The following is a 15373-nucleotide window of genomic DNA, read 5'->3' on the forward strand; positions in this document are numbered from 1 at the left end:
AGTTTAGTTAAGCCCACAAAAATGCTGAGAGAAATTGCTTAATTCCACAGAAGTCTGTCATCATCTCTCAGCTTGATACAAATTTTTGTTTGATTTTTGAGGAAACTGTTGTTTAAAGTGTTTTTTAGGCCATGACAGAAGATAATATCTGTACGTGTTACGGAAAGTTATTTAATAAGTACAACTAACATATTGCAAAACTGATGTTCTGCGTGCTCAGCTCTTAGGCACAGGTCAAGGAAATGTCCTGGAGAGTCTGGCTGAGCAGGCTCCAAGTGCTGTGCTTGGGTTAGCACAGGGTTCACACACATCACTCCTAGGAGTACATGTCTGTGAGGCTCTTGCCTTCTGCTCTGTTATAAATGCCTTTATAAATGAAAACTCCTGCTCTCAGTGCACAGATCAGCTTCCAGCTTTATGGCATTGGTGCCATGTGCTCCAAAGGAGATACTCACTGTGTTCTCCCTTGTAACTTCTCCTGAAATCACCTTTTTTCAAGGGGCATATTGTGTTCTGAGTGGTTACAGGTCTGGCAATTACCTGTCTATGTCCTTGGCAGGACAATATCTGTAGCAGAACACAACAGGTTTGTAGATGGATAAAGGCCCTGGCTTTCCAGAAGAGTTGTTGGTAAGAACACTTTTTTGGCCAAAGTGTCCATGATTCAGCTTCCATCACTGATCTCTGGAAGTCATTGTGATACCTGTCAAACAGGCAAGGGTTTTCCAACTCACAAGTAAAAGTTCTTTCCCAAAGTTTTTTCCATTCAAGTTTTTTCCTAAACTGCTGTTGTGTACAGAGCCTTTTAATTAGATCTTTCATCTGCATCTGTTAATTTATTAAAAAGACAGTCTGTGCTAACTGAATAAGCACCATTTCCCTTTGCTTCAGCCTTCCATTCTTCCAAAAGATCTGCTTTTAACTGTGGCAAAACCACTGAGTTCAAGTCATCACCTAATCTAGAAATACAAGGTGATCTTGTCCAAAGCTCTGACATCCTACAGACCCTCAGCTGACACTGACCTGAGCTTGCTATTGAGTTCTCTATCAGCCTGAAAACATCTGCTCTCTTGAGACCAAACTGAGTAAGGACCAAAACTCAGGGTGTGCTCTGTTTCTGGGGGTTTTGTTGGTTGGTTGGGGTTTTTTTTTGTGTCTTGTTGATTTGGGTTTTTTTTTTTTTTTGTTTATAAGTTTTCGTACAAATTCTGAGAAACTTCTGTACCTTTCACGGTCTGGATGTGGTCATGGACTTTTCTTGGTACAGCAAAATATCCCAATGCTTGTGTAGCAGGTTTCCCATGTTTTTCCCAGCTGAGGCTCTGCTGACAGTCAGGCAGTGTGGTGTGGTGTGGTGTACCAGGCTGGAAATGCACCTCCTGACTGGAAAGCTTGTGTCTCTTGGTGGCAGAGGCTGTACAGAACACTGGGCTGGCTGGGAGGTTGCCCTCACTATTTCCTGAGACAAATGGGTGGTTTTAGCAAAACATAGTGGGGTTTTGTTTTGTTTTTAAAAAAAGAAAGAAAGAAAAGTCCAGCACTTGATTTGGAGGAGCAGGGGGGAATTCAATTCTCTAGCAAGGAAATCAGGAGGAGACATTTCCTCTGGGAGATGCTGACGGAATGCTGATCCTGTCTGCTTTTCCAGCAGTGTCTCTGGGCCAGGGCTGTGGCTGAAGCCCAGCAGCTGAGCAGTGTCCTGGGAGTGATTCCCTGCCCCTGGGCAGGTGCTGAGCCCTGAGCCAGTTCTGCAGCTGCCCATCTCAGCAGGTACCTGTGGCTGGGTCCCCACAAGGAAGGTTTAAGCCAAGAATGTTCTGAGGTCCCACGCTTCAAGGGAGGTTGCAAAACCTCTTCTGTTCTGATCTGGGACAAAGCCAAATGGAGTTTTCACAGATGGGAAAACCCAGGGATTCTTGAACCATCACCCATGGCCCACCTTAAGGTGTTGTAAGCCAGCCTTATTTACACAGATACACAGTGGCCCTAGAGACAGGCAAAATATTTTCCAAGGGTTGCAACAGAAATGGCCAGGGCAGATTGTTCTCCTTCAGTCCTCAGCCCTGCCTCTAAGGAAGCACTGTGATTTTAAATGAAGAGAAAACACGTGTGTTTGGAAGACAGAGCAGTTCAGTGTGTTGGCTAAGGACAGCAGCACAGCTCTGACTTCTCCTCTGCAGAGTATTCCCCCTTGCAGAGCATTACAAAGCTGTATTTAAGCACCTCCTCTGCCCCCATGAGCATGGCCTTGCCTGGAGCTCCAGCTGCCTGCAGTGCTGCTCTCCTGCACTCTGGGCTGCATGGCTGGGCAGCAGGGATGGGCAAGTGAGGAGCAAGTGCTAATCCTTGGGTTGGAAGTGTAGGAACCAGAACCAGAAGATCACTGACTTGCTTGGAAAGGTGTGGGGTCAGGCAATGGCACCCCCCTTGCTGTCTGTGTGACAGGGCTGCTGCTGGGCTGTAGGGAAAGACTGAGCTTCTCTGCTAAAAGCAGGAAATGTCTCTTCATTGCTCTTCTGGGCTGCTGTTGTGTTGGCTGTGGGTGTTGGGAGGTTTCACTGGGGGCTTTGCAGCACTGATGTATTCCAAAACAACCTCAGAGGTGTTTGCTGCAGCTCAGGGGAGCTGGGTTACAGGGTCCTTTTGGATTGTTTTCCCTTAGTAGTAATCCTACCCCTGGGTCATAAAAGATAACAGACTTGATCCAGTGGCTGGAAAGAAGACTCCAGCACCACCCCACTCATGCTCTCCTTGGAGGGATGAATAGAAATGAAGTTCCTATGATTTCTCTTGAAAATTGCTTAGGAAGACCAGGCAGCTCTTAAAACTAACTTTACTTCCAGCATCTTACAAAAGCATGGGATAGATGAGGAACATGTCCCCTTTGCCTGTATCATTCAGCCCTACTTCAGCTCCCTTCTCTTGCAAAGTCTGTCTTTTGTAGTATGTCTTAGCTTTATCTGAGGGCTTCTCCTCAAATCTACATTGTTTCCACCCTACTTATATGTGGAGAAAATCTTATTCAACACAGCCTGAAAATGAGAATAAGAAAAGACTCATCTGAATGATTTCTGACCATTTGGGTTTTGGTTTGGGTTTCTTGAATGGAGTTAAAGTAGTCCCAGCTTGTGCAAGCTCTTGTGAAAAAAATGCAGCCAGCATTAAATTTCCCAGTCAGCAAATATCCACAAGGCTGATGGTGGTGGTGGTAAAATCCTGTTTACATCAGTTTATTATTGGTGTTTGTTCAGGGGTGCTGCTCCCTGCCCTGTGCAGTAACTCCCCTGTGTCTTCCCAGGGGTGTCTGTCTCATGCCAGGTGTAAAGCCAGGAAATTGTGGGGCAAAAGCTGAGGCAAAAGGTTCTTCTGGGGGCTCTGGTGTCAGGGGCTGAGATGCTGAGAACAAAACACCAGGTGAATCCACTGAATCATCTGCCCTGGGAACTGCCTGTACACTCACTGGCTTCTGGAAATTGTTACAACTCCTAATTTCCCAGGACAATCCCTCGGAGCAGTTCCTGTGCCATGACAGGAAGAATTTGCTGTTAGCTTAGGCAGGAGATTAATTGCCTGTGTTTCCAATCAGCAGGGCCAGAAGTGAGAGCAGGATGAGCAGCCATGGCACCAGGGTCTGGGGGCATGGGCAGACAGCAGGGATGGAGGTCATTCCCAGTGAACTTTGGTCCTTGTGGCACCTTCCAGGCAAGCTGCATTTACCTGCTGTTGGGAAGGGAGCAATTCTACCCCACACCTCCCTCCTGACACCAGATAAAGAACTGAAACTTCTGGCACCAGGTTTGGGTGGGCTCCAGCTGCACACCTGAGGGTCAGAGCGTGTCTTCAGGCCAGGGACTTGAGACTGGGCTCACCCAGAGCTGGGCTCCTGCTAAGAGAGTGTGGATAAACCCCAAGGCTTTGTGCACAAGGAGGTCATTAGCAGGAAGGAAATGAAGGGAAAATTAAGAATCATGTTTTCAGAACAGATGAAAAATCCCTCTGTGATCCCAGACCCAGGGTTGGCTGTACCCTTACACTGAATAGGAGGAAGAAGGAATAATTTCCTCAGGTCTCTTTTTGTGCCTCTTAAATAATTAATATCACTGAAGCACTGGAAAACCCTGGATTGCATTCAGGCCAAAGAAAACATATTTTTGCTATTAAAAGCACACTCTCATTTTATCTTGTCAGCCTCTGAATTTCTTGCAGACCACGCAAACATTTGCAAAAAGGAGTTTCTCTCTTCTCTCTTTTCCATGCATGCAGGCATTTACTTGGCCAGGGAAAAAGGGAGATAAGGGAAAAATTTTTGGACAACACCTGACCTCACTGCAGAGTAATGTCCCATGGTGGGTATGGAGTGTAGAAGATCTCTTTTAGCTTATTGCAGCTTGTGACACCCTCAGGAACAGCAAAACCCCTGAGACAGCCCCAAGGGACCTGGGGGGCTGCAGATGCCTCCACCAGACTGGCCAGGGGTCTTCTGTGCCTGGTGCTGGGCATCCCCAGCACAGTGCTGGAGCTGTGACAGATGCCACTGTGGGGAGCAGAGAACCACTCTGGCATGAGGGGGCAGGAAGGAAATCTACAGCTACCACCAATAACACAAGGGCAGCAGTAGGGAAATAACTTAGTCAATAACTGAGGTGCTCAGAATTGGACAAACAGTGCAGCAACTTGATTTCCAGATGCTTTGGAATGGCTTAGAGTTCTCATCAGTCTGTCTGTGTGGAACTGGCACTTGCCACCCAAGTGTGAAAGCTGCAGCTGGAGACTGGTGCAGGCAGCTGAGCCAGCCCAGCAGCCATGCAGGAGAAGGGGAGGAAGGGCTTCAGGTGCATGGAAGAGACTGCAGCCAGTGCACAGCAGTGATGCTGCTCCTCCACAGAGACCTCTGGAGATGGATGTGGCACTGAGGAAGGGAAGGGGCTGGAGCTGATGCACCACAGAGGGCATGGGTCTCTGGAAACAAACTGTTAGGATTAGATTTCACTTGGTTTGAAGAAAATATTCCCATTCCATCTACATTTCTGGTAACAGCTGGATTGTCTGCAGGTTTTGCAGCAGCATCCTCCTGTCGCCTGTCTGCTCTCACTTGTGTTAATGGCAGAAGAAGTGAGCAATGCTAAGGAGAGATCCAACCTTTAAAGCACATGTCTCCAAGTCTCTTACTCCCAGGCCTCTGGTGGGAATATTTTCTAGGTTTTTCAGGTGTACAGCTGTTGAAGATAGCCCTTGATACCCTTAGCTGCTAATTTAGCAAGCAAAATAGAGATGCTCACTCCCCTCAGCCCCAGGAAAGTTGGCACAGAAGGCTCTTAGCATGGTGCTGGGAAGAAGCTATCTTATTTTGAGTGTTGTTTTCTCCTGCAGTATTTCAGCTGGGAGCAGCCTTGACTTGCTCTCCTAAACAAAGAGGTCCTGCGGTTTTCCAGCACCACTGATGAAAATCAAAATCTGCACTGCATCCCTAGGGGGCTGGGGGAGCTGCAGCAGCACTCAGAGCAGGTACACCCAGATGTTCCCATTACCCACACTAATTACAGGGCAGGGATGGGGATGGGGATGGGGATGGGGATGGGGATGGGGATGGGGATGGGGATGGGGATGGGGATGGGGATGGGGATGGGGATGGGGATGGGGATGGGGATGGGGATGGGGATGGGGATGGGGTAGGAAGCTGCTGTGCTGCTGCACCCAGCGAGGCCAGCAGGGCTTCCCAGGCAGGAGCCCAGAGTCTGCCCTGGGTCTGCTCCCCCTGGGGCCCTCACAGCTCTCTGGTGGCCATCAGGGACAGGCTCAGGGCACTGCTGGGGCATGCTGCCCGTGCTGCCCAGGACTGTGGGCAGAGCCCCTGTGGCACAGGGCTCTTGCAGGCTGAGCAGAGCCCTCCTTGGCTTCTGCTGCCTGCTGCTCTCAGGGAGAAATGAAGAGAGATGGTTCTTGCCCCCCAAACAGCCAACCTTTATCATTTTAGGGGGTTTTACTTGACTAATGGAGCTGTTCCTACCTGTATTCCTACAAGGTCAAACAGTTTGTTTTCACGAGGTATGCTAATGTAATCTATTTTTTCTTCTTCCTCAGCCATCTCTTTAAAAAAAAAATCTTAGATGTTTGTTTGGGAAAGTGTTGTTCGATGTATTTTTATGTGACATATTTATGCACACTGTGGCTGATCTGAATTCAGATTAGTGATTCTGCACTACAGCAATAACTGATAGGTTGTAATGTTTATAAACGTTGCTTTGAGATTTAAATTTAAAAGACAAGCATAGGAAATAGATCTTACCACAATACACTGTAACCAAATGGAGTCCCAATAAAGAGGAATAAAGAAAACAAATTTTATATCTGGGCATTTGCATTCTCCCAGATGCTGGGTACCATCTGCCAGGATGTTTTAGCTCCAAAGTAAGCTGCAGTTTAACACCTATAAACACAGTGATTGCTTCCCCTCTTCCCCCCTGCCCACGCTTTGGCAAGGAAGGATACACACAGTAGTAACTTGGGGTGAAAATTTTCTGGGAAGGATTTTGCTGGGAGAGGAGGTTTGTATCTTCAGAGCATTCACATTTGGGATGCAGCAAGGCTGCACACTGTGGTTGTTGTTTTGAAGAGACTCATAGATGTGTGACATGTATTCGTGTGCAGTTCACGTGTACCAATTACTCAGTGTTTTAATTCCAACCTTATTGTTACACCAAAAGGGTGTCTGGATTTCCTAGAATTGGAGATTTTACTGTAGGGATGGTATTTACGGAAATATTGAGAAGTCTTATCTAGTTTTGGTCTTGTTCTGAATCCCAGGGATTCTGCACAAAGATGAGATTTATTAGAGGCTTGAATGCTCAGCTGTGTGCATTATTTCCATTGGATTGGGAGCAGATTCAAAACTGGAGGACTGGACATTCACATGGTCCAAGAACTGAAAAGTACAACTAGCACTGGTTATTTTTTCCCCCTCTGCTGACAGCAGCCATTACATTAAGGCTGAAAAGTTTATTTACTATATAAAGGCCATATTTTCCCTTCTTATCCCAGCTTTCCTTGGCTTTCATTGCTTGGCAATATCCCCTTAACCACTAACACCCAGAGGCGTGGCATTAAACTGGGATGAGAAATGAACATGCAGAAGAATATTGGAGATTTAAGTGGTATGGTTCTAAGAAAACCAGTGGAAAATATGTTTACCCCAAGCATCTGTAGCACCTAATTGAAGCAGTGATATTTTCTGTAAGAACACAGGGAATACTTTTCTGCTTTCTCTCTGGCTTTGAATTTCACTTTGAATTGATGTGACATAATCCATGGAATTATTTTCTCACAGCTGCAATGGAAACTTTCTGCCAATAGACAAGGATGTGTTAATGGGGGTGAAAAAGCTTACATTCAGTTCATCTTTGGTGCTTTCTGGAGTCTTTGTTCAGGAAGTGTTGCTCCCCCCTGAAACCCAGCACACAGTAAACACTATTACTTTTGAGCTATTAATGTTGCTATAAATTTGAATGGTGGGAAAGGGTGGCAGATTGTGATCAAAAGGGAGCTGATCTACAGCTGTGTGTGAAATAATTGCTGATACTAAATGTGACAGAGACTGAAACCCACATTAATGTGCCCATAAAGGATGATGTAGTGCTCCTGAGCCAGCAGCGTTGGCATTGCCACATGAACTCCCATGAATCTAATTTAGGAGAACATAAAAGAACCTCTATCACCTTTAGGGCATCTGCAAGTGCTGCTGGTTGGTACCTTGCTGTTCATTCTTAGTGCTTTTCTCAGGCAGCTCTAATTGGCAGGCTGAGTCCCACACCAGTGGAGTTGCCAGGACAAGCTGCTCTGTGCCCCCATGTCCCTCTCTGTGCCCCCATGTCCCTCTCTGTGCCCCCATGTCCCTCTCTGTGCCACCACGTGCTGCTCTGTGCTGCCATGGTGCTCTGCAGTCACGTCCCAATCCTGTAATTAAGTTTTTTCCTGTGTCTTCCCACACACTTGGACTTGCCCATGGTCACCAGGCAGGGCCAAGCCTGGGCAGGTGCCTGTGAGCCCCCAGTGGCTGCCCCAGCCACGTGCCAGAGGAGGGAAAATGGGTTCCCACGCCTCACTCATCTCTCCAGCTCTCTGCTTCCTCACCTTTCATCACATATGCTGAAAAAGGACCTGTTTCAAAAATGTACTGCTTAATTTTATTTTCCAAAATACAGATTAACATTTCTCAGAGACCTTTGAAGATGTGAATTCAACCAGATATATTTTAAAGTTCTTTTTAATCAGCACCAGAGCCCTCGTTTGAGCCATATGGAGGAGCAGAGGAACAAACTGGAGCTGAGGAAGTGAGACAGGGTGGCTGACACAGCAAACAGCCTCACCAGCAAGTCACTCTAGGGAGGTGAGGCCAAATGGGGAGACTCTGTGGGCACTGTAGTGCACACATGGTCATGGCCAGCACAACAGAGCATGAGAGTGCCAGCAGGGTGGCTGAAAAAATAGATTTTCTCATTTAACCAACTGTATCATTCTGCAGTCGTGTTTTGGAGATTACCAATGAACAGAAGGGGCTTCTGATGCAAGTGCTTCAGGGACAGGGACTTCATCCTGCAGAAGGGTTATTGACAGCCCTGACTGCCAACAGCAGGACAGTGCTTGGGCTGCACCAGCAGGGCCAGCAATGGGCTTGGAGCAGAGGTAATTTCATTAATGTGTCTGTGGGGAGAAGGGCCAGAGCAGAAATGGCCCCAGCTGCTGCAGTGCCAGGCAGTGCCTGGCTTTCACAAGCCTCTGCAGATCAGCAGGAAGGTAATACCCCTCATTATGGGCACCACTGCCCAAACATTTCCTCTGGGAGCAGCTGAAAGGGAAGCTCATGTCCCTTCTGGCCAGAGCCTTGCTCCTCCTGGCCAGCTGTCAGCCTGGCTGTGGAGCTGCATGCCCAGGAGGATGCTGCTCCACCAAAGGCTCACAGCATTTCCCACAGCAGGAACAGCTTTGGGGTTTGCACAGGCTGGCAGAGCTGCACGTTGTGAAGGGAGGGGTGGGCTGGCTCCCCTCACCCTCCCTCCTGCCAGTGTCACCCCAAAGCATTTTGTGGCCAAATGAGAGCAGAGTCTGACCCCCTGAGTGGCCAAGGGGTTGCCAGAGGGGCTGCTGGTGGGGGTGCAGCCCGCAGCAGGGAGGGAGCACCAGCTCCTGCTCAGCTGAACACTCACTCTCTCATAAAGTAGAGCAGGGCTTTATTCCAGGATGGCTCTTGGGCACAGGCATGGCTCCCTGAGCCCCTGGGAGCAGCACAGAGCTGAGCTGAGCTCAGTGGGGTCTCCACTGGTGCACACAAAGAGCAGGCTGGGGAAGGGCTGTACCTGACAAACACAGAGCCAGAGGTGGAAAGGAACCTCAGACTTTATCTCCAGCTCCCCATGACTTGGATTCCCCTCTCCATCTCTAAAGCTCCTCTAGCCCTGCCTGACTCCAAGTGCAGGAAGAGCCTTCATTTTCCCACTCTTCTCCACCTCTCAGCCCTGCTGGTTTCTTCCTCAGCAGGATGATAGTGAGTGCAGACTGATGGGCTGAGAGGGCAGAGTCCTGCCCAGCCCTGCACCTGGGGCAGCTGAGCCTCCCACTCCTGTCACCTCCAGGGTGGATGCTGGGAGGCTCCTGCTGGTGACAGCTCTTTTGGGAGCACAGGGTGGCCTTTCACAGTTCCACAAACACCCAGAAACTGACAGGGATTTCTCAAAATGTATTTTTACCCTTGCAAGTACTGTCAACCTTCGCTGATGCCTTTTGCCTGGGCTGGGGAGGAAGTGCACAGTGTTGGGCACTAAAATAGAAAATATTTATTTAAAGAAGTCAAATGATCTAATTTCTTCTCTCTTCTGGTGGCTGTAAATTAATGGTAGTTCAGCACTCTGCTGGAATGAGTGGAGTGGGATTGTGGGAGAGCTCTTTTTAGACAGAAATATAAATATACACCACTTTAATTGTGTATATTTAATGTACACCCACTCATTTGCTTTTTAATGTGAACAAGGCTTCAGCAGGCTCCAAAGAGCATTGATACCCACTCTCACTCTGCCCTGCAGCAGCCCCAGCCAGGGACCTCCAGCTTGTCCACAGGCAAGTTTTTAAGCAGCTACAAGATCACTGCTCAAGGAGTCAAACAGCTCTTCCTGTGTCTGTGGCTGCAGCCTGGAATAAGAGCTCCACATTTCCAAAAGTGGCAAATTAGCAAAGGAAATATAGCAGCCCCCTGCTCTGCTCATTTCCCACAAGATGTTACTGGGTGGTAAGAACCTCCCCAGCCCAGCAATAACCATCACATGCTGTAATGGAAAGTGGTCAGGCTGTGGGTTCTTCCTCCCAGCTGTGGTTGGTTGTTTTGGGAAGGGGAAGAAGGGCTGTCCTGTATTTGAAGGTTTGTCAGAATCCTCTGCAGTGGCACTCTCCTGCTGCCACTGGTACCTGACTGGGAAGGGTCTGACTGATGCTGGTGATTTCTGAAGTCAGGTCCAAATACCCAAGTGCTGCCTTGGAAAGGGGCAGGACACCCCAGCAATGTTGCTGATGGGCTCTGCAGAGCTATCAGGCCACAGAGCTCTGCTTCTTTATGTTACTTCACACTGATGCCCAGATTTACCTTGAGGTTTTTGCAATTTGCTGTCAGGGAAATAGAATAATGCTTCTATCCTTCACCTCTGTATTGGAGCGTAATCACCATCCTTAGCCACGTGCAGAGAGCTGCCTGCTGGAGCTGTGATTGCACTGGGGACACAGCATAATGCAGGATAAGGATGCTCCATGCTAATGAGCTCCATGCACTCAGCCAGGAGCAGACCTGCCATCCCCCTTCCCATGAAATTACTGCTGGCCTGCTCGTGCTGCTTGTCCAAGTGCATGCTAAGGTTTGCAACCAATCTGAGCAAGTCTCAGTTTTGATTCAAGTTGTCTTCTGAGTTATCCAACAGAGCAAGGCAAAGCCAGGACAGCAAAGCTGACATGAATCTGCAGGGCTCTCTTTAATTTTCAGTTTATCTGCAGTTTAAGGGAGTAAACACAGCCATGCTGAAGATGCATGAATACAGCTTGGAGTGCCATTGAAATCCAGGTCAAGGTTCCAGCTCTGCCTGGGGATTTCATTACCTGACTCTGTGCTGCTCCAGGAGCAGGTGGAGGACACTGCTGAGCCTAATGAAAGCAGGTAGGCTTCTGCATAATCAACAGCAGCACTGCAGACTGTAAACAGGTCACACAGGCCATGGCTGAGCTGGAATTGCTGAGTTATTACTGAATCCCACTGGTCAGTCCTGAATAAGGCCTTTGGCTCTCCAGGGGCTTCAGTCTTCAACTGTTCTCCAAGGAGAACTTCCAGCATTTGCCAGCAGTAACCAAACTGCCACCCAGGTGCTTGGAGGGAGAGATAGAGCTGTCAATGTGATAGTTGTTAACAAAATACATAATTTGCAGGGGAAAAAAGGGACTTGCATTGATACACTTTCATTTGCTTTGCAATCCAAGTATATGACTGCTGCAGAACATGAATCTATTCCATATTTGAGACCCAGTCTGTGTTTGTGTTTTAAGTTAGCCTTCCAAGCAAAACATGTGAAAGGAGAACATTTAAACAGGAAGGGTTCGTGGATTTTTTTTTTTCCCTCATAAATTTCTGTAGGTCTTGTTGCTGCTAATTACTGGAGATCTCAGCACAAGAGCTTCTCTTTCTAGCAAACCAGCCTCTCATGTTTCCTGCCCTTCAGTGAATCAGTTTTAATCTCCTCTCTGTTTGTTTATTTAACTTCACAAAGCTAATTGACTGTTTGTGACACGAGTCTGCCAGAGACTGGGAAAGCAGAGCTGGTCTGTGTGCACACAGCACGGACAGCGGGTGGGCTCTGGCAGTGCCACCACCTCCACGGCAGCCTCTGGGTGTTCCAGGAGCCAGGTCTGCCTCTGCCCGGCTGTGCCTGCCCCTCTGCCTCCCAGGGAGGCTGTTTTCCCTGGAGGAGGGTGCCTGGTGGGGCTGGCCAGCAGCCCAGCACCGTGCAGCTGCCAGGGCTGGTGGCTTGCAGCAGGGAAGGCAGAATCCCACCTGGAGAGGGTGGGTAGCATCAGGTAAGGCAGGGATGTGGATGGGAGCCACTGCAAGATTCCTCTGCTGGGGCTAGAAAAGCAGATTAGAAAATAGAACATTGAGGATCTCTATAGAAACCTTTGTGTTAACTGAAGGAAGATGCTCGTGGTGACAGTGGTGGCCTTGTGTCCTCTCTAACTCTGCTGTCCCCTGTCCCCTCCCTGGCACAGACACCCCTTTGGAAAAGCCAGGCACCCACTGCTCGCTGTGAACAGGTACAGAGAGCAGCTGGGGGCAGCTCCTTCCTCCCTGTGCCCTGCAGTCAGACTCCACAAGATGCAAACCAGAAATTCTGTGCAGTGAGTACTCTCCTCACCCACCCACTCCTGTGCTTCCCACCCCAGTACCTGACCTGTGCCCCCCACAGCAGCTGCCTCCACACACAGCCTGTCTGGGGGCTTGGTGTTCCCAGTGCTCTGTTGGATCCCCTGAGCAACATTAGGAGATGGCTCCCCTCAAAATCCATGTTCAGTGGATGGTGAAGTTCTTTTGTCCGTGTGTTTTTTGCTTTCACCATGTAAGAGTAGCTAAGCAGTGCTGATTTTAATGAGCTTTTTCTTTTCATCCTTTACAAAGGGTCCCTGAGATGGGCCATCAGACCCTGGCCCCCTTATACATTTCTGTGATGTCACATGGCTGCAGGCTCAAAGGATATGGCCAGTGGAGAAATCTTCCTGCCTAAGGGGAAATCCTGAAAGGATGGGTCTGCTCTAAGGTGTCTCAGTCATGCTCACCAATGTGATCACTGCAAAAGAGACTTGGTTTTTTGGCACCTGTGCTGCTGGGATTGTGTTTCAGGATGGGAGGAACAGGCTGCAGTGCAAGGACCCTTCAGAAGGTCCCACATGAGTTCCTGGTATGACAAAACTGCTCTTTAACCTCAAGCCATGAGGCAGGTGGCACTCTGTTTCTAAAATGACTCGAGGCATTTTGCACAGTCCTATAAAAGTGCAAAATGGGGCTGCTGTATTGCCTCCTGTAACTCAAGAGGTTTGGAGCAATTGGTTCCTCTTCTGCTACCACCCTGAAGCTGTGGCTGCCACATCTTCTTTTGCAGCAGGCTCTTTATTTTTGTGCTTATAACACTGCAGTTTATTTCCGTGGCAACGACTCTAATGTGATCATTTGCATCCATAATAACTTCGCTGTTACTGGAAAAGGTAAAACTGTGATGATCTTTTTGAAAAAGTGAGCTGGGTCCAACTGGAACTGCAAACTATAAAAAAAAAAAAGCTAACAATTAAGTTGATTTCTAGGGCATTAAATCATTGAGCTGAGCACATGGTTTTTCCTGTCTCTCTGCCGTGGTGAGGGGTGAGCCTGCGTAAGCCGGCTGGAGAGCAGAGACTGCGGACCAGGGAACACACAAACACTCTCAGTTGTGTTTTACTTAAGCTTTGACAACATTGCTCTCTGTTTTCCCTTCCTCGAGGACTGCAATCACTCATGCACTGCTTTCCTGAGCTCTGCTAAGTGATGCACAAATTGTTTCTGCATTCCAGGTTAGTTTGTGACATCCCTCTCCTGTGTTTGCATGTGGATGATGAAGGTGCTGTGCTGCTCATCAGGAAATGAGTGGGCTGCCTGCCTCCAGCCTCACAGGAGCTGCATCCAGGCTGGTGGAACAGCTATGGCTCAGCACCAGCCCTGAGCCAGGGTTTGCCCCAGCACTGCCCGTTGTGCAGTGGTTTTGCATGTTTTGTCTTTCACCTCCACAATCTCAGTGCTGTCCTCCACTGAGGAGCTTAGGATGAAACATGGACTTTCCTGGGATAAGCACATTGACAAACTAAGGCCAAAATGCATTTCCTCTTGGTTCAGATCCAAACCAGCCACAGGGTGTCTTTCCTAGTTGTGTCTCCTGTGGGTTTTGCTTGCTTTAAATTAGCTTTAAACACAGCATTTTTAAAAACAATTTCTTGTACACATACACACACTCATGTTTAAATAAAAGAGAATCCTGCTTGTATGATGAGACACACCAACTATCTTGATTTGAACAATCCTGTTTTGATGAGTTGATTAAATCTATTTTAGCTAAATACTTAGCAGAAGTCATTGGTGATATAAAGTGAGCTAAGAAATATACTCTTCATATGCTTTGAGCAACCTGGTCTAGTAAAAAATGGCCAGGCCACTCTGGGTTGGAAGGGACCATAATTCTAGGCTTTCCTGAAAAAATTTCCTCCACAAATTAAGAAGTAAGAAAGCTGACACTAATAAAACAGAGCAGGCTATCAGTTTGGCTGGTGTGGAAATGCCAGATAATACAGTTTTCCATGAATTACTGGCTGCATAACCATGCTGGGAAGTTAAACTGCTCTGAGAAAGGTAAGGTCCATGTGAGCTACTTGAGCCCACACATGGTCATGAGCACTTCATCCTTGCTTGAAGCACCTCAGTGAGCAGGTATCTCTCTGCTTTGTTGTGTGTGATGTGGGTTGAGATAGAATGACAAAACTAATCCTCCTTGCCTGCTGCTTTGTCTCATCCCATTTTCATAAGCTAAGAAGAACAAAAATCCCACATCCAGTAATGCAAATGTGGGCTTGCCTCAGCCCTGTGTTCCCTTGCCAAAGAGGGGTGAGAGGGCTCTTTCCAGCCCCTGAAAGCTCCATGATCTACACTGCAGCTGGCCTGGGTCTGCCTCTTCTTCCTGTGTGGTGCTCCTGCCCCTGGTGCTCACCTACACCAGAATATGGATTTGGCAGGTAAAGCTTGTGGCTATGTACAGATGATCTGCAATCTGATAATTAATGCATGGTCTTATTTAGAACACAGTTCTGAAAAATTCTCTCTTTTAAATGTCCTGCTTTTCCTGTTGCACGACACTGCAGTTTCTTAGTAGCTATTGGACTCACATCATATGTGTTCCTTGTTGCTGTATTTATTTTTTTGCTTCAAATTCAGAGTATCATCAGTATTGATTCTCAAGATGGTTGCTTTGTTGTTTCTAGAGAGACGTGCAGACTGAGCCACTTTCCATTTAATATTAACTGAAACCCACTGGAACATTATCACCTGCATGGCAACCAGCAGCCCATCTGTGCCTACCATCAACAGTCCAAAGGGAAAGAGTGTGCTTCTGACAGGAGAAATACACACTGTGGAAATCCTTATCAGGTGTGGATGAGAGCTGGGTGGGAAAAGCCACCCTCCCCCTAACACCAGGTGCAGGTCACGTCCAATTGCAGCTGTGAGTAATGGACAGCAGTGATTCACTCCACAGCTAGGCTCATAAAGTCCACTCCTTAT

This window comes from Serinus canaria, chromosome 9 (assembly GCF_022539315.1).
Source record: "Serinus canaria isolate serCan28SL12 chromosome 9, serCan2020, whole genome shotgun sequence".
NCBI classification, from domain to species: domain Eukaryota; kingdom Metazoa; phylum Chordata; class Aves; order Passeriformes; family Fringillidae; genus Serinus; species Serinus canaria.